Raw genomic sequence first — 19,393 nt, forward strand, 5'->3', positions numbered from 1 at the left:
TAACTCGGATTTATTTAAATTACTTTATGTACCATTTTAAATGTGATTATATGATTTGTACCTTATAACTTGGGTTATATCTGGAATGCATTTAATATAAGTGTTTATTAAATGTGACTTGGTTTTTGTGTTGTGCTGGTCCTATGTGGTGTCTAGTACTCTTTAGAGTTAGGGTCTGATTTATATATAATTTTAATATTTTATTTAGACCCGTCGACTGTTCGTACTTCAGAGGCGAACCAGAGTTAGATTGCTTGTCAAGTTTCACGTGGAATAGCAAGCAGTGAGTTTATATCTCTATTTACCTCTTTATTAAGCAATTATTATATTTTGTATATATATATGTATAAGCAGCTTTTGAACTGTTTTCGGCATTGTGGATTTGATTTGGAACGTGCTACTCGATGGGCATCATCGGACTGCGTGCGCACCGGTAATGATTATGGTATTGAGGTAGGTTTGAGATACGTCTCACCTTTGTGAGGGCACCGGTGGAAGATACGTCTCCTGGGCTCACTATTTATTAAGTGATAGTCGGGGGTCGGTTATTGAGATACGTCTCACCGACACGACAATGGATTTAGAATTATGGTTTAGGGTTTCATTGATAATCCATAATGAAAATGTTTTATTAAACGTTTTAAAGGTTTTAAACTTAATAAATGTAAATGGTTATATAAACTCTACTCAGTAAATCTGACCCCGTTGTTTTCCCAAATTTTCCAGGTTTGTGATTTGAGCATTTGGTCGATCTCCGTTTCTTCATTCTCGGAGGTTCTTTATTTATTTCAGAAATAAAGTGTCGAACTATTTTAAACTCTTAGACCGCAGTAGTAGTTTCATATTATTCATGTCTTAGTCTAACGTTTATAGTTTTGACTATTGTTTGTTGGATTGATCCAACTATTACTTTATCGCTTTTGGCATGATTACAGTGTTTATGGTATTTATATTATATTGCCATAATGTTGGAGATTATTCTGAGATAAGTGTACTCTAAATATATATATTGCTTATTGTACTGCTAGACTAGGCTGAAGTCTCGGTTGCCCCCGAGCATGTGGTTTTATGCAGGTACATTGTTTTAAACGTTATAATTTGGTTATCCGCAAGGCTAGCTACGGGTTTTGGTACAACCATACCCATACCCTAGCGCCGGTCACGATTCATGAAATTGGGTCGTGACAATAACGAAACCAATTTAAACCTTTAAAATGTTACGAAATAAATCCAAATGTTTGACCTTTTTAGCTATTTAAGCCAAACATTTAAAACATTACAAAACCATTCCAAATGTTTCACATGATATGAACAAACGTTTACAAACATTACAAAACAAATCCAAATATTTCACCTTTTTATCGATTTAAGCCAAACGTTTACAAACATTGCGAAACAAATCCAAATGTTTCACATTATTAGCGATTTATGCTAAGCGTTTACGTTTAAAATGTCACGAAACAAATCCAAATGTTTCACCTTTTTCAGCAATTTCAGCCAAACGTGTACAAACGTTACGAAACAAAACCAAACGTTTCCCCTTTTTAGCGATTTAAGCCAAACGTCTACAAACGTCAATAAACAAATCGAAACGTTTCACATTTTTAGCGATTTAAGACAAACGTTTAAAAACGATACGAAACAAATTCAAATGTTTCACCTTTTTAGCGATTTAAGCCAAACTTTTAAAATGTTATGAAACCAATCCAAACGTGTAAAACATTACAAAAAAAATCCAAACATTTCACCTTTTTAGCGATTTAAGCCAAACGTTTACAAACGTAACAAAACAAATCCAAACATTTAAATGTTACGAAACAAATCCAAACGTTTCACCTTTTTAGCGATAGAAGCCAAAAGTTTACAATCCTTACGAAACAAATCCAAACGTTTTACCTTTTTAGCGATTGAAGCCAAACGTTTACAAACGTTACGAAACAAATCCAAACGTTTCACCTTTTTAAAGATTTAAGCAAAAAATTTAAAACGTTACAAAACTAATCCAAACGTTTATAATGTTACGAAATAAATCCAAAAGTTTCACCTTTTTAGCGATTGAAGCCAAACGTTTACAAATGTTACGAAAAAAAATTCAAACGTTTCAGATTTTTAGCAATTTAAGCGAAACGTTTACAAAATTTACGAAACAAATCCAAACATTTCATATTTTTAGCGATTTAAGCAAACGTTTACGTTTAAAACGTTACAAAACCAATCTAAACGTTTCACCTTTTTAGCGATTTAAGCCAAACGTTTATAAACGTTACGAAACAAAACTAAACGTTTCACCCTTTTTAGAAATTTAAGCTAAACGTTTACAAACGTTACAAAACAAAACCAAATGTTTCACCTTTTAAGCGATTTAAGCCAAATGTTTAAAACGTTCCAAAACCAATCCAAACGTTTTAAATATTACGAAACAAATCCAAACGTTTCAGCTTTTTAGTGATTTAAGCCAAACGTTTACAAACGTTACCAAACAAATCCAAACGTTTCATCTTTTTTGCGATTTAAGCCAAAAGTTTATAGTTAAAATGTTACGAAACAAATCAAAACGTTTCACCTTGATAACAATATAGATAAAACAATCTCTAAAAGGAACCTAACCAAGCACACTCACCATCAAAATTGATATAACTCATAAAGAAAGAATAGGTAAGCAACGACAAAGGACGAGCCCGGTAACAGCTAAACCAGGTACCCCTTAAAATAAGAATCATCTCGGATAACACAGACCAGATTCGCACAGGAAAACCTGCTCGGTCATCCGAGAAGGACCCCTTGAAAAACACGCCCATCTCGGTCAACCGAGCAGGATCCCTCAGAACACAGATTACCATCTCGGCCAAACCGAGTACGACCACCACTGATTACAAGGACAATATTCTGACAGAAGGTACCCTGACATTCCCAACAATCTCTGCACAGACAAAGAGAATTACGTCAGACTTGTTGGCCTAGACAAAGAGGAACAAGGGTATAGTATAAAAGACTAGGAACAAGTAGGTAAAAGGGTTAATTCTCTTTTCTCTCAAACTCTTAACTACTTTCTCTTCTTATTCTTTCTCTCACTAAAATCACCTACTGACTTGACTGTCGGAGTGGTTTACCCGAATCCCTTTCTGGCATCCTTCTCACGGTTGTGTTGTGACTTTCAAGCACACTTATGAAGACTCCACCGGACATGAGACGTACCTCAGATCACAAGTTATCATTTGGCGCCGTCTGTGGGAAGGAAAGTAAGAAAGTTTCCCCCTTTCTATCTCACCGGCGGGCGATAGAGATGAGTAGAGTAGAAGGCAATGATCCCCTAACTAAGGAAACAGATACTCACGACAATGCTGCGGGAGAAGGGTTAAAAGCCCCGCCACGAAGAGAAACTGGTGATAGCTCGTTCCGCCTGGCCACAACATCAGGAGGCGGCATGCACTTAGGCACGACATCCGGGGGTTAGCACTCAATACCCGTGGGGAATGCCCTTCTCAGGAACTATCCCACCGACCACATACTTTATACCCATGCACCAAGCATCCTAAATTTTTTCTTTAAGGCCCGGCGTAGCCCTCATCAACCTCACGTTCACCCGGGTAAACACATCCACACCTCTGGCAACCCCTATCACAAATAACCAAAATCCTACCCCGGAAAAAATATAAGAATACATCGAGTTCCATGCCCGGCAACTAACTTTCCTTCAGCAAGTTCAACAAGGCCATGCTCAGCCACCACCTCCTACCACTTCTCGGGGTAATATCACCACTCCACCATACGTGCCAGCTCCACCTCATCACCCACCAGAGTTCTACCAAGGACAAACAACACCCTAGGAGGCCACTTCAGAAAAAAAACCCAGCAAGAACAACAGATCCCAAGAGATGAACACATGAACCAAACCGGTCATAAAACCCCTGAGGGGCCAAGAAAGACTCCAAAACGAGTAGAAATCGAAGAAAGTGTGCATAGCTCAGGTGCAGGGTCGGGCCAGAAGAAAAAACTGGAGCAGGAAATCACGGAAAGGGTGAGAACCGAGATGGAGAAGTTCAAAAGAAGGGAACCAAAGAACACGAGCTTCCTGAACATCAGAAACTCATTTTCAGCCGAGATCCGAGATGAACCTTTTCCATTGAATTACAAAACACCACAGCTGGACGGTTACAATGGAACGGGAGACCCGATTACTCACTTAAGTCGGTTCCAGGTAGTCATGATAGTATAAAGCTTATCCGAGGCAGTTGTTTGCAAACTGTTCCCAACAACTTTGAAAGAAGGATCCATCCTAAGTTTTGACGAGCTAGCAAGAGCATTCCGAACTCATTTTGGGCTGACCATACAACGCAAAAAGAAGTCCAACGATCTCAAACTTTGTTATTAGAAACCCAGGGAGAGTTCGTAAAGTTTCATCGGCAAATTCAACGCCGAAACTGTCGATGTAGAAAACCTGAATGATGACATTGTGATAGACGCAATGAAGGATAACACGACGATGATGGCATTCCGAGACAACCTGATTACAAATCCGGTACAAACTTATTCCTAGGTCATGGATCGAGCATGGAATTATAGAAACCTGGATGAAGAACAACGAAGAAAAGTCGCTCAAACAACCGTGCAACCTCAAATGGCAAGGCCGACCTTCAATCACAACAGTAGGATAGACAGGTTCAGGCAGAGAGAACCACGACAGCCTATACCTCCTCGAATGGAGCCACATCGGCCAGTCAAGATTGAAGACCAGGTTTTCATCCCACTCAACACTCCGAGATCGCACATCCTGATGTGAATTCAAACCGACAATGAGCCAGTACGCTATCCTCCAAAGTTGCAATATGAGGGAGATAGAACAAAATATTTCCAATTCCATGATGGCCACGGACATGTCACCGATGAATGTGGGAGTCTTAAGAAAGAAATAGACTGATTGGTGCAAGTCGGCCGCTTGAAAGATTTTGTGGCAGAAAGCAAAACTTATAACCCGCGAGGGAACACCCGAGGAGAGCAGAGCAGTAAGAGGGAAGAGGCACCACCTCCAAAAAGGAAAAACATATCAGGAGTAATCAACACAATAATAGGAAGTATGGCTGATCCAGAGTACAAACGAGGTAGGCATAAAAGGCAAAAGATGGTGATAAACATATCAGTAGCTAAACCTCTACTTGAGGTCAGTTTCGGCCCAACCGACGGCGAAGGCGTGGACTTCCCATATCAGGACCCCCTGGTGATCTCGGGTCTCATTGAAAACTTCTGGGTAATTAGGTAGTTGGTCGATGAAGGAAGTTTGGTTAACCTCATTATAACAGAGGAAAAGAGCTTTTGCGGTGGATATGCAAATTACTATCAGAACCGAGGTAGACAAACTATTGGCAGCTTGTTTCATCAGAAGAGTGTTACCCGGAATGGTTATAAAACGTCGTGCTTATAAAGAAGCCAAACAGAATATGGAGACTATGCATAGACTTCACAGATCTAAGCCGAGCATGCCCCAAGGATAGCTATTCTCTACCGAACATTGATTAACTAGTCAAGTCAACAAGCGGCTATGAGGTCTATTCATTCATATATGCAGCCCAAGGGTACCACCAGATACCAATGCATAAGGACGATGAAGAGAAAACAAGTTTTGTGACCGACAGTGGTGGCACATACTGCTACAAGCAGATGCCTTTCGGTTAAAAGAATGTCGGGGCAACCTATCAGCTGTTAGGTTTTCTAGGTTCATAACGCAACGAAATTTCAAAAAAAATTATCTAAACCCCAAACCAAGATCTATGTAATTCGAATAAATAGATTAATAACATAACTTGTATGTCGAATTCAAAGAGCAATGTAGGAAGGAAGGAGGTGGATCACTTTGGTTATACCTGGCCTCGGATCAGAAACGCCTCCAAAAGAACGCGTCCTCTACGAGTATCCACACGGACAGACCTTAGTCAAAACTAGGTGCTTGTGTGCTGGCACTATTGCTTCATAAAGCAATTTCGAATTTAGTGATTGTGTCTTGTGTTTATTTCGAAAAACACATAACTCAAAACCCTAGCCTTAAGAGTCTATTTATAGGAAAATAGGACATCTAGGGTTTGCTCAAACACGTGTTTTGTAATCATATGCAAACACTACGTTTTTTATAACTCTTTTGAGTTCATGTCTATCAAAAACTCTTTTTGATAATTACACATATATATTAATTATTATTATTATCTTCAAAAGATAATACCTTAAGGAAAACACTTATCCTTAAATTTCGAATTTCAATTAATATATATATATATATATATATATATTAATATATATATATATATATATATATATATATATATATATAAAATAATCTATTAATAACTTAATTTCATTGGACTTGTATAACCCATAACTATTTTGGGCCTGTTCTTAGTGTGCGGCCCAATAGGTTCATATAACGTTGGCAGTAGGCCCGAAAGCCCTATTTTAGCCCACAAGTCATAAGTGGCCTCTAGCAAGACATTATGACTACCCAAGTTATACGAATATCGATAATCCGATTAAACCATTTACAATAATATTTTAATCCCTTTGTCACTCGATATCCTAATTGAATATAAGGCATAGTCCTGTCATCCTTATAATATTCAATCATTAGTTTCCTGATTCTATGTAGACTGAAAATGATAACTCTTTATCAATTCAATTTGCATGGCCATGCATTTCCTTCAGTCTATCTTCTTCAAGAGGCCCATAGATATCTTACTCAAATAAATGAGGGACGAATTCCTTCTCAGTAACTCACATTTCTCACATAGTTACTTTCATATCCAATGATAATCTATTCCAATATCCTGTTAAAATAATGTAAGAGTGTATCAAAACATGAAATAGCTATGTAGAAATCCATGATGATTTCAAGGTCAAAGGATTATACTAATAGAACTGTAATGAGAATTACTTATGACAGTTATCTATGTAGTACTCTCAAGGTGGGTCATCTAGTGCCTTATTTCTCAAATATCACCTATGATTTGACTTTATATCTCATATACATGATTAGTAAAACATAATCATCAGTCAACATCATACTAGTTTTAATGTACTATTAAGACTAGGGATAGATGGAATATAATTCTTTTATAAAACCTAAGGCTTCTACTATCAAGTCACATACTTGATGACCTTAGAAAGAGTTAACCATTCAAGTATTTTAATCATAATATAAAATGATAAAAACTGCCAATCAATAAATAACAAAACGATAAAGTCAATACATGGTCAAACATGATTGACCTAGTGCATATCACTAACAATCTCCCACTTGCACTAGGCCCAATCTACATCAAATCTAATACCCATGGACCTAGTATGATTCTCATTCTTAAGCTATGGAAGAGCCTTAGTTAGCGGATCAGCAACATTATCATTTGTCAAAACTCTGGATATCTTCACGTCTCCTCTCACAATGATTTCTCGAATGAGATGATAACGTCTAAGTATGTGTTTGGATCGCTGATGTGATCTGGGCTCCTTTTCTTGTGCTATAGCCCCATTGTTATCACATAAAAAGTTCACCGAATCGGATATACTAGGAACAACTCCTAATCCAGATATGAACTTCTTGATCCAAACAGCCTCCTTAACTGCGTCTGAAGCAGCTATATACTCAGCTTCTGTTGTAGAATCAGCAACGATGTCCTGCTTCGAGCTCTTCCAGCTGAAAGCACCTCCATTCAAATAAAACACATATCCTGACTGTGATTTATAATCATCAATGTAAGTTTGGAAGATAACGTCTGTGTAACCCTTTACAATCAGCTCATCTTCCTAACCACCATATAGCAAGAATGCATCCTTTGTTCTTCACAAGAACTTAAGGATGTTTTTAACTGCTGCCCAGTGACTTTCACCTGGATTTGACTGGTATCTGCTCGTTGTACTCAAAGCATACGAGACATCAGGTCGAGTGAACAACATTGCATACATGATAGATCCAATAGCATAAGCATATGGAATCTTAATCATGCGGTCTCGCTCATTCCTGTGTCTTAGGACACTGAGTCTTGCTGAGACTAATTCCATATGACATTTGCAAGAATCCTCTCTTGGAGTCTTGCATATGAAACCTGTTTTATACCTTATCAACATAAGTGCTTTGAGTTAGGCCAATGAGTCTTCTAGATCTATCTCTATAGATCTTGATGCCTAATATATAAGCAGCATCGCCCAAGTCTTTTATTGAAAAACACTTCCCTAACAATGATTTAACAATTTGCAGTATGGGAATATAATTTCCAATGAGTAATATGTCATCAACATAAAGCACTAAGAAAATAATCGCGCTCCCACTAACCTTCTTGTATACACAAGGTTCATCTTCATTCTTGATGAATCCAAACTCTTTGATAGCTTCATCAAAACGAAGATTACAACTCCGAGAAGCTTACTTTAATCCATAAATGGATTTTTGAAGCTTGCAAACCTTTCCAGAATTCTCTGGACTGGAAAAACCCTCAGGCTGTGTCATGTACACATCCTCAAGTAAGTTTCCATTAAGAAACGCCGTTTTAACATCCATTTTCCATATCTCATAGTCATGATATGTAGCAATGGCACGGAGAATCCGAATGCAATTAAGCATAGCTACTGGTGAAAAAGTTTCATCATAGTCAATACCATGTATTTGTCTGAAACCTTTTGCAACCAGTCTTGCTTTATATGTATGCGCATTGCCATCTATGTCAATCTTCATTTTGAAGACCCATTTGCACCCAATGGTTTTTACACCATCCATCGGATAAATCAAGGTCCAAACATGATTATCATACATGGATTGCATTTCAGATCTCATGGCTTCGAGTCATTTTTCAGAGTCAGGATTATTTATGGCCTCTTGATAGGATGTTGGGTTTTCTTGATCCATAATCATCACACCATTATTCTCAGTTATGAGAAATACATATCTCGTAGGATTATGACGTGTCCTATCAGACCTCATTTGGCCTTGTGGTAATTGTTCTGGTTCAGCAATTGCCTATTGATTCATATAAGGTTCCATACTTGGTAAAATGCTACTTTGTGGTTCTTGAATTTCTTTAAGTTGCACTGTACTCCCACTAGTTCCTTTGGAAATAAATTCTCTTTCCAAAAAGACACCATTTCTAGCAGCAAATACTTTGTTCTCATAAGCATTGTAGAAGTAATATCCTTTACTTTCTTTAGGATATCCAACAAAAAGGCATTTGTCAGATTTGGATGCTAATTTATCTGAAATTAGTCGCATCCCATAAGCTTGACATCCCCAAATCTTAAGAAAAGACAAACTAGGAGTTTTTCCAGTCTATATCTCATATGGTGTCTTTTCAATTGCCTTTGATGGAACTCTATTCAAAATGAATGCAGCGGTTTCTAAATCATAACCCCAAAATGAGATTGGAAGATTAGTTTGACTTATCTTTGATTGAACCATATCCAATAGAGTTCGATTTCTCCCTTCAGACACACCATTCCATTGTGGCGTTCTAGGTGGAGTCAATTGAGAAATGATCCCACAATCTCTTAGATGATCTACAAATTCTTGGCTTAAATATTCACCACCTCGATCAGATCTTGGTGTTTTAATATTTTTACAAAGTTTATTTTGTACTTCATTCTTAAATATTTTGAACTTTTCAAAATATTCAGATTTATGTTTCATCAGATAAACATAACCATATCTACTGAGACCATCAGTAAAAGTAATGAAGTACTGAAATCCACCCCTAGCATTTGTACTTAATGGACCACATACATTTGTATGTATATGTCACGACCCAAATTATTGAGCCGCGACCGGCGCTAGGGAATGGGAGTGGTAGCTCCAAAACCCGTAGCAAGCCTGAAAATACATATTAATTTTTTGCAAATCAAATTATATCTCGTATATCATCATAATATCAAAATATACACGACCCTTGTTTGAAATACATATCAGAGTTAAAGCGCTTCACCAATAGAGTCTGACTATTCTAAACTACTGCGGACTTGCTAGAATGAGAACCTAGTCTCATGACTCGTACTACTTCCGAGAATTAAAAACTTCGGAAGCTTCGATCTCCACATCGTACCTAACTCAACCTGTAAAAATTGGAATAACAACGGGGTCAGTATAAAACTGAGTGAATACACATAATTACAAGTAATATTGCATAAAGGGTGAAAACGTTTAAAAACCTCTTTATATAGAAAATATTCTTTTTGAATTATACTTCACACGATCTTACTCCCAAACATTCTTCGTATGTTCGTTCATACTATCAGAGGCCATCTACGTGTCATAAACTAAGCGTTTATGTTATAGACGTACCTGATATCCTTGCCTCGTTCTTATACCTCATGTACGTTTATACTGCGTACATGCTTGACATGTTTTGTTTACTGTTATAGTTTTGATTGTCTTTATTTTTCTTATTAAGCTTTCCTAACTTCATTTTTCTGACATCGATAGCAAAGCCAACCGATGTGTTTCATCTGTCTGACATCGATAGCAAAGCCAACCGATGTGTTACGCATATCTGACATCGATAGCAAAGCCAACCGATGTGTTTTACATATCTGACATCGATAGCCAAGCCAACCGATGTGTCTTTAATCATCTGACATCGATAGCCACGCCAACCGATGTGTCTTATCTCATATCTTAATTATTGCTCTTGTTTCATATTGATTCTCGATATATATATACTTGATTTTATCTTTATATGAGTCCCGAGGACTATTATCAAGAATGGGTAGATACAGGTCTCGGGATACCTCTACCGAGATCAACCTTGTATCTCAGTTCTTATATTTGGTTGTACCATCGTACAACTTCTCGTTTTACGTTTATTATTTAATTATATATTTTCCGTTATGTTGTATTGATCCTTTATGGACCATAACATGCACATTGCAATCTACAATCATACATCTATAACACACGCACGTATGGTATTCGTTATAATTAAAAGTACGTATGGGAACGTACTATATTTCTTTGTAAACATATGAATAATAGTACATATGGGAATGTACTATACTTTTCTCGTGCATATTTGGTTCGATACTTGTATATTGCTTAACCTCTTTCCCAGTATTTTAAACAGATATGTTCTTTTCATCTATTTATATTATTCTTAAAATAACGCAGTACGGAAAGTAATCATTTTCAAAACATACATACATACATGTACTTTTTCAAACATACTATTAAACATATAAGTATTCATATAGTCGCCCGTATATAAAAATACGCGACTTTATGAATATTAACGAGTAATTAAAATGTACTCACAGTGACTGCTATCCAATCTACCGCAATGCTACCAATCTATCACGCAGGTTCTATGCATTGTCCGATCTTGTAGCTATTCCAGCTCGTCGGCCTGGTAGCTCGTCGGTACGTCCATTACTTATCCAAATTACCTGTACGTTTAATTCATAAACGTAAACTTAGTACCGAAATCCTAAGTTGTAACCTTAGGTTATCACGATCTTATTCTAAATACGTCTTTTAACCTTGATCGTGTTCTAATACTTAGTCGAGATACTGATTATATCTCTTAATCGTATTCCTATACGTACTTTCAAACTTTAGGGTTTAGTTTCATTCCGATGAAGTTTAGAGTAGTTTTCAGGACAATGCGCAGGTGCTGCCTGCACACTGACACTGTTTAGTAAAACGATGATCTCTCCCAATTGAACCGTTGGATCGAGATGAAATTTGACAGAGGCGTTCCTAAGAGGCAAATCTATAAACTGACCGTTGGGATTTTCAATCTGGCAAGTTTTGGGTAGTGTGCGAACGCACACAATAGGTGTGCGAACGCACACCCAAATTTTAAGGAGTGTGCGAACGCACACTCAATGTGTGCGAACGCACACCCTTATTTTTAAGGAGTGTGCGAACGCACACTTAATGTGTGCGAACGCACACTCTTAACAGCTCCCGGAAAGTCGTTTTCCGGGGCTTTTCAGCCATCCCGACGTGCTATACATTCAACTATACAAACCCCGCATCTCGGTTTTCATTAAAACGCTATAATAACTTCAAAAACGTTAAATTCGATCCTAATATTCTATATACCTAAAACAGCCCCCTTTTAACCATTTCTATCCAAAATTTTCGAAGATTTACCTTGATTTGATGTTCGGAAACGATAGGGCTTTCGATTCTAAAGAGATCGCCGCGAAAATCGCTCGAATCGGACGTCGAACGGCGAAACGGCGGCGAAACGATTGTAATCGGCGTTTGAAGCTTCTGGAGATCACCCTTCTGATTCTCCTTTCTTCATATTTCAATCCTCATATATTAAGGTTAAATGCTCACTTTGGTCCTTGCTCTTTTTGTTTATTATCATTTATCCTTTAAACTTTTCTTTCGTACGATTTAGTCCATAACTAAATCGATAAATTCTTAAATTATTACTGTTACGTATTATTTATATCCGATAAATAATACGAAGCTCGATATTAACACTTTCCCGTCAAAATCCAATATTTCCATTTCCGACACAAAGTGGCTAAATTATCACTTTGGTCCCTGCACTTTATTTTGGGCTTTTCTTGACATTTTTCCATTTAATTCCAATTCTAACTTTAGAATTGAACTGTAACCTTGATTTCCTCATAAATAATTTCCTGAAACCGACCTACCAAAATTTATTTATCTAAATTTTATCTGAAAACTTTCTGATAACGCCAGCCTGGCGAATCCAAACTGGACACGTTTTCCAATTAGCTAATCAATTATTTTGGGGTATTACATTCTTCCCCCCTTATAAAAATTCGTCCTCGAATTTTCATATACCTTCCTTAAATACCTTGTTCAATCGTATTCTTACAAACTGCTATAATAGTTTACCTTTTTGATCTTCCTCGATAGTGAGTTCAGTTGTACTCACATATATACTTTATCATTAGGGACGATAATCTTCGTCACCAGACTCCCTCGTTTAGACAATCCATTACTCTTCTTTATTTGGTCGTTGTCACGACTTGATCTTGTTTTCCAACATCGTTTACTCCTATCATCATTCCTTATTGAGTGATATGGACACTCAAATTATACGTATTTCACTATCTACGTAGTCTCATTAACCACCATCTTCTCTTGTCTCGTTATTCCACTTATTATATAATAATTCCTTCTTTTACTACTTAGTACTTGATTCATATTTATTATGAATCAATTCTCTTTCGTCGACCGTTTACGATAATATCTTATTTATATTCCTTAACAAATCCTTGTTCATAACCTATCATTCTTTTCTTTCCACACTTCCGCTGCGATACTCTGAGTAATCATTCACTAACTGTGACTTTGCAGTTAGGTTCACACGGTCTCTTATCTATTACTATTCCTCGGTGACAGTATCTCGATATACTTATCGAGTAACTTCCTATGCTAACAATCCTTAACTCTCTTACTACTGCTTGATTCATAATCATTATGAATCAATTCTCTTTATTCGACCTTTTTGAACAAGGTTTGTTTGTTCGTAGGGTTCATATCCCCTGACGTATGTAACTTCTATGTTCGATTTTCTCATTCTAGAGGTACACTAGCTCTTAGCTTATTATACGTGGTTGCTATCACTTTACAAACGTGTAAAGTAACGCCATTATACTTGTATTCTACATACAAGACTGCTTTAAATATTTTCAATTCAAATCTCGATACATCTCGCTCCACGATACACTATTCGTTATTCTATACACGTATATTCTTATATAGGCCTAACAAGATGATCAGTCTTGTTCTATGCCTCTAGGTACAGAGTCATTGTCTGAGCGTATTTACGTTTGAAAACTCATTCGTTTAAAATCACGATACTTTTCATTTTCAAATCATGTCATAATTGTGCGCCGGTGTGATGATTTCTCTCATCACAAGAGTTGCAATGACACTCCTCTTTTTCATTTTCAGACATACACAATGTATATGATGCATGTCCTATTAGTGAATGCAATATGGATGTAGTGATGCAATTCTATTCATGTCAATGCGATGTTTTTATGATTCGTGTCCGGGCACAATTATGTCTTTTCAAAACATCTCATTTCAATCAAATACTTTTCTTTTCATAAAACGAAATTTACGTAAGTTTCTATCGACATAAGACTCTGTACAAACTTTTATTTATAGCGATTAACGCTCTATCACGCACAAACTAAACATACCTATTACATACGAAAAGATGTAACCCTATTCGTCTGTTTCAGGCGTTGTGCTAAACTCACGTCCTAAACGTTCTCCTTTGAACTAGATTAGCTCAAGAGGTCCAATCATTATTGAGCTTCTTGTGTTTGAATTCCATAACTTCCACAGCTACTATGTGGTCTATCTTGTAATTTTTAACCAAACATCATTGAAGAGACAAAATTGTTGGGCATTTCACATGATTCGTGGTATTTTGTTACATGGAAAGTGGGCATTCGTTCTCGTAGTGACCTTGTTGTCCACACTTAAAGCATACATCCCTTGCAGCCTGACAGACACCTAAGTGTCTTCTGCCACATTGTGGACATATGAGGTTTGTAAAGCTTGAACTTCCTTGTTCAGACTTCAGACTAATGGTTCTAGCCCTTTTGGCTGCTTTTCCTTGTCTGCCCTTCTTATGAGTCCGGCCATGTCGTCGTTCAGTTTCTTCTCTCACTTGACTAGACGTTTGATGTCCGTAATTCAAACGTTCACTTCTTGTCTGATTTGAGCGTGAAGGATCAGGGATTTCGTTGAAATGGATAAGTGCCCGTTCCATTTGTTTCGCACTATCCACAAGCTGAACAAATTCTTTATCAGTATGACTCAATAATCCTATAAATTGAGATCCTAATCCATTCACGAATCTTGTATTAACTTGGACCCTATTTATCATTAAATCTGGAGAAAATCTGCTTAGTCGATTAAACTCAGCGACATAATCGTGAACTGATCCATCTCCTCGAGATAATGATAATAACTTGTCTCTATTGCCTTCAACCACAGCAAATGGTAGGAAGAATTCTTTGAATCGGGTCACAAACTCTGCCCATGTTATTTGACCCATTATCGGTCTGATTACTTGTCGAAACCAATCCATGGCTGAACCTTTCAATGACATCTCCGTCAATATTATTGTTTATCTTTCATCTGCTTGGAGTCTACGAGCATTCTGCTCAACTTCTTCTAGGAAATCGAGTGCATCACTTGATCCGTCAAACTTCTTTGAGTTTAACTTCGTATAAGCCAATAACAAATCTCTATCTGTATTTCTCTCTTCGCGTTGATACTGTCGTTGTATCAACTGCCCCATCATTAACATACAATTCTGCATATCGGTTAATTCTGCGGCCAGTCGATTGACATCGACATTAAGTGGTTGCGGCACTCCTGGTGACTGCACGTTCCCGGCTTGGCCTACTCCAGGTTCCTCTTGATCTCTGCCCCGTCCACGGCCCCTATCTGCCGATTGGGCCGGGTCATATTCGCCCGTATTACCTCTGGCCTCCTCGCGGGCCTCGTTTACGAGTTGTGCGACTGCACGCGCTTGTATAGCTCTTTGCTCAGCCATTCTATTCGTATAGAACCCTCGATGTGTCCCTTAAAACATAACATAAATAAATCATCACAAACAAGTTCGTTTTGGCCTAACTTGGCCACGTCACAAACTTGATAGTTTTGAGAGTATTCCGCTCTTTATAGACTTAGTGGAACATTAAGAACATATGGTCATACATACGTGTTCCATTCCTATGCTGCGCATGTCTATAAACATTCTATGTTAATCGAATCCAAAGAAAATCAGTGTCCCTTAGATTTTCTTTGACTAAATTGCGTATCTTAAATCTTGTAATCATTTCGCCTATCATAGACTCAATAAAAACCAACAACATTCAATCATAAGGCACAATCCTATTTACAGGAATCAATCACAAATACGCATACGTTTGATATATCGCATTACTAATTACAGGTTTACGTACCTGTGAGCATATCACTCCCCTGAGTGTTCGCGTTTTGCAAAACAATACACAGCTCATCTTATCAATCATATAATATCCAATCAATCAATTCAATCATAGTCCATAACAATATTCTTCTATCATATGAGTCTCGAGAGTATATAACTCTTCGCAGACTATAGATACTCGAAAGCGTATTGCTTACTCGAGTAAACACAAAACATAAATTATGCTCACGCACATTCCTAACTCGACTCCTAATAGCACATATAGGAGGGGACGTCTTTGTAAAATGATTGAAAAATCGATGAAAAAGATGATAACGTTCAAAAGACATGACTGTAAATTCCTATAATCCGCAGTAGTTCCTAGGTATTGACTGACTCGTTGCGATACTTAGATCACAAAAGAACAATGGCCTAGGAACACTAAACCATTGCTCTGATACCAACTTTGTCACGACCCAAATTATTGAGCCGCGACCGGCGCTAGGGAATGGGAGTGGTAGCTCCAAAACCCGTAGCAAGCCTGAAAATACATATTAATTTTTTGCAAATCAAATTATATCTCGTATATCATCATAATATCAAAATATACACGACCCTTGTTTGAAATACATATCAGAGTTAAAGCGCTTCACCAATAGAGTCTGACTATTCTAAACTACTGCGGACTTGCTAGAATGAGAACCTAGTCTCATGACTCGTACTACTTCCGAGAATTAAAAACTTCGGAAGCTTCGATCTCCACATCGTACCTAACTCAACCTGTAAAAATTGGAATAACAACGGGGTCAGTATAAAACTGAGTGAATACACATAATTACAAGTAATATTGCATAAAGGGTGAAAACGTTTAAAAACCTCTTTATATAGAAAATATTCTTTTTGAATTATACTTCACACGATCTTACTCCCAAACATTCTTCGTATGTTCGTTCATACTATCAGAGGCCATCTACGTGTCATAAACTAAGCGTTTATGTTATAGACGTACCTGATATCCTTGCCTCGTTCTTATACCTCATGTACGTTTATACTGCGTACATGCTTGACATGTTTTGTTTACTGTTATAGTTTTGATTGTCTTTATTTTTCTTATTAAGCTTTCCTAACTTCATTTTTCTGACATCGATAGCAAAGCCAACCGATGTGTTTCATCTGTCTGACATCGATAGCAAAGCCAACCGATGTGTTACGCATATCTGACATCGATAGCAAAGCCAACCGATGTGTTTTACATATCTGACATCGATAGCCAAGCCAACCGATGTGTCTTTAATCATCTGACATCGATAGCCACGCCAACCGATGTGTCTTATCTCATATCTTAATTATTGCTCTTGTTTCATATTGATTCTCGATATATATATACTTGATTTTATCTTTATATGAGTCCCGAGGACTATTATCAAGAATGGGTAGATACAGGTCTCGGGATACCTCTACCGAGATCAACCTTGTATCTCAGTTCTTATATTTGGTTGTACCATCGTACAACTTCTCGTTTTACGTTTATTATTTAATTATATATTTTCTGTTATGTTGTATTGATCCTTTATGGACCATAACATGCACATTGCAATCTACAATCATACATCTATAACACACGCACGTATGGTATTCGTTATAATTAAAAGTACGTATGGGAACGTACTATATTTCTTTGTAAACATATGAATAATAGTACATATGGGAATGTACTATACTTTTCTCGTGCATATTTGGTTCGATACTTGTATATTGCTTAACCTCTTTCCCAGTATTTTAAACAGATATGTTCTTTTCATCTATTTATATTATTCTTAAAATAACGCAGTACGGAAAGTAATCATTTTCAAAACATACATACATACATGTACTTTTTCAAACATACTATTAAACATATAAGTATTCATATAGTCGCCCGTATATAAAAATACGCGACTTTATGAATATTAACGAGTAATTAAAATGTACTCACAGTGACTGCTATCCAATCTACCGCAATGCTACCAATCTATCACGCAGGTTCTATGCATTGTCCGATCTTGTAGCTATTCCAGCTCGTCGGCCTGGTAGCTCGTCGGTACGTCCATTACTTATCCAAATTACCTGTACGTTTAATTCATAAACGTAAACTTAGTACCGAAATCCTAAGTTGTAACCTTAGGTTATCACGATCTTATTCTAAATACGTCTTTTAACCTTGATCGTGTTCTAATACTTAGTCGAGATACTGATTATATCTCTTAATCGTATTCCTATACGTACTTTCAAACTTTAGGGTTTAGTTTCATTCCGATGAAGTTTCAAGTAGTTTTCAGGACAATGCGCAGGTGCTGCCTGCACACTGACACTGTTTAGTAAAACGATGATCTCTCCCAATTGAACCGTTGGATCGAGATGAAATTTGACAGAGGCGTTCCTAAGAGGCAAATCTATAAACTGACCGTTGGGATTTTCAATCTGGCAAGTTTTGGGTAGTGTGCGAACGCACACCCAAATTTTAAGGAGTGTGCGAACGCACACTCAATGTGTGCGAACGCACACTCAATGTGTGCGAACGCACACCCTTATTTTTAAGGAGTGTGCGAACGCACACTTAATGTGTGCGAACGCACACTCTTAACAGCTCCCGGAAAGTCGTTTTCCGGGGCTTTTCAGCCATCCCGACGTGCTATACATTCAACTATACAAACCCCGCATCTCGGTTTTCATTAAAACGCTATAATAACTTCAAAAACGTTAAATTCGATCCTAATATTCTATATACCTAAAACAGCCCCCTTTTAACCATTTCCATCCAAAATTTTCGAAGATTTACCTTGATTTGATGTTCGGAAACGATAGGGCTTTCGATTCTAAAGAGATCGCCGCGAAAATCGCTCGAATCGGACGTCGAACGGCGAAACGGCGGCGAAACGATTGTAATCGGCGTTTGAAGCTTCTGGAGATCACCCTTCTGATTCTCCTTTCTTCATATTTCAATCCTTATATATTAAGGTTAAATGCTCACTTTGGTCCTTGCTCTTTTTGTTTATTATCATTTATCCTTTAAACTTTTCTTTCGTACGATTTAGTCCATAACTAAATCGATAAATTCTTAAATTATTACTGTTACGTATTATTTATATCCGATAAATAATACGAAGCTCGATATTAACACTTTCCCGTCAAAATCCAATATTTCCATTTCCGACACAAAGTGGCTAAATTATCACTTTGGTCCCTGCACTTTATTTTGGGCTTTTCTTGACATTTTTCCATTTAATTCCAATTCTAACTTTAGAATTGAACTGTAACCTTGATTTCCTCATAAATAATTTCCTGAAACCGACCTACCAAAATTTATTTATCTAAATTTTATCTGAAAACTTTCTGATAACGCCAGCCTGGCGAATCCAAACTGGACACGTTTTCCAATTAGCTAATCAATTATTTTGGGGTATTACAGTATAAGGCCCGATAAGCTTTTAGCTATTTCACCTTGGCCA

The 19,393-nt window shown here is 37.2% G+C and overlaps 1 long non-coding RNA gene across 1 annotated transcript; it reads left to right on the forward strand.

Annotated features, from left to right (window-relative positions):
• The first annotated feature begins 209 nt into the window (after positions 1-209).
• Positions 210-851, forward strand: LOC126667208 (uncharacterized). Its single transcript, XR_007638117.2, has 2 exons — positions 210-283; positions 727-851. It is a non-coding gene; the product is annotated as an uncharacterized LOC126667208 (long non-coding RNA).
• Positions 852-19,393: the final 18,542 nt, after the last annotated feature.

Source organism: Mercurialis annua, linkage group LG2, assembly GCF_937616625.2.
Source record: "Mercurialis annua linkage group LG2, ddMerAnnu1.2, whole genome shotgun sequence".
Lineage (NCBI taxonomy): Eukaryota > Viridiplantae > Streptophyta > Magnoliopsida > Malpighiales > Euphorbiaceae > Mercurialis > Mercurialis annua.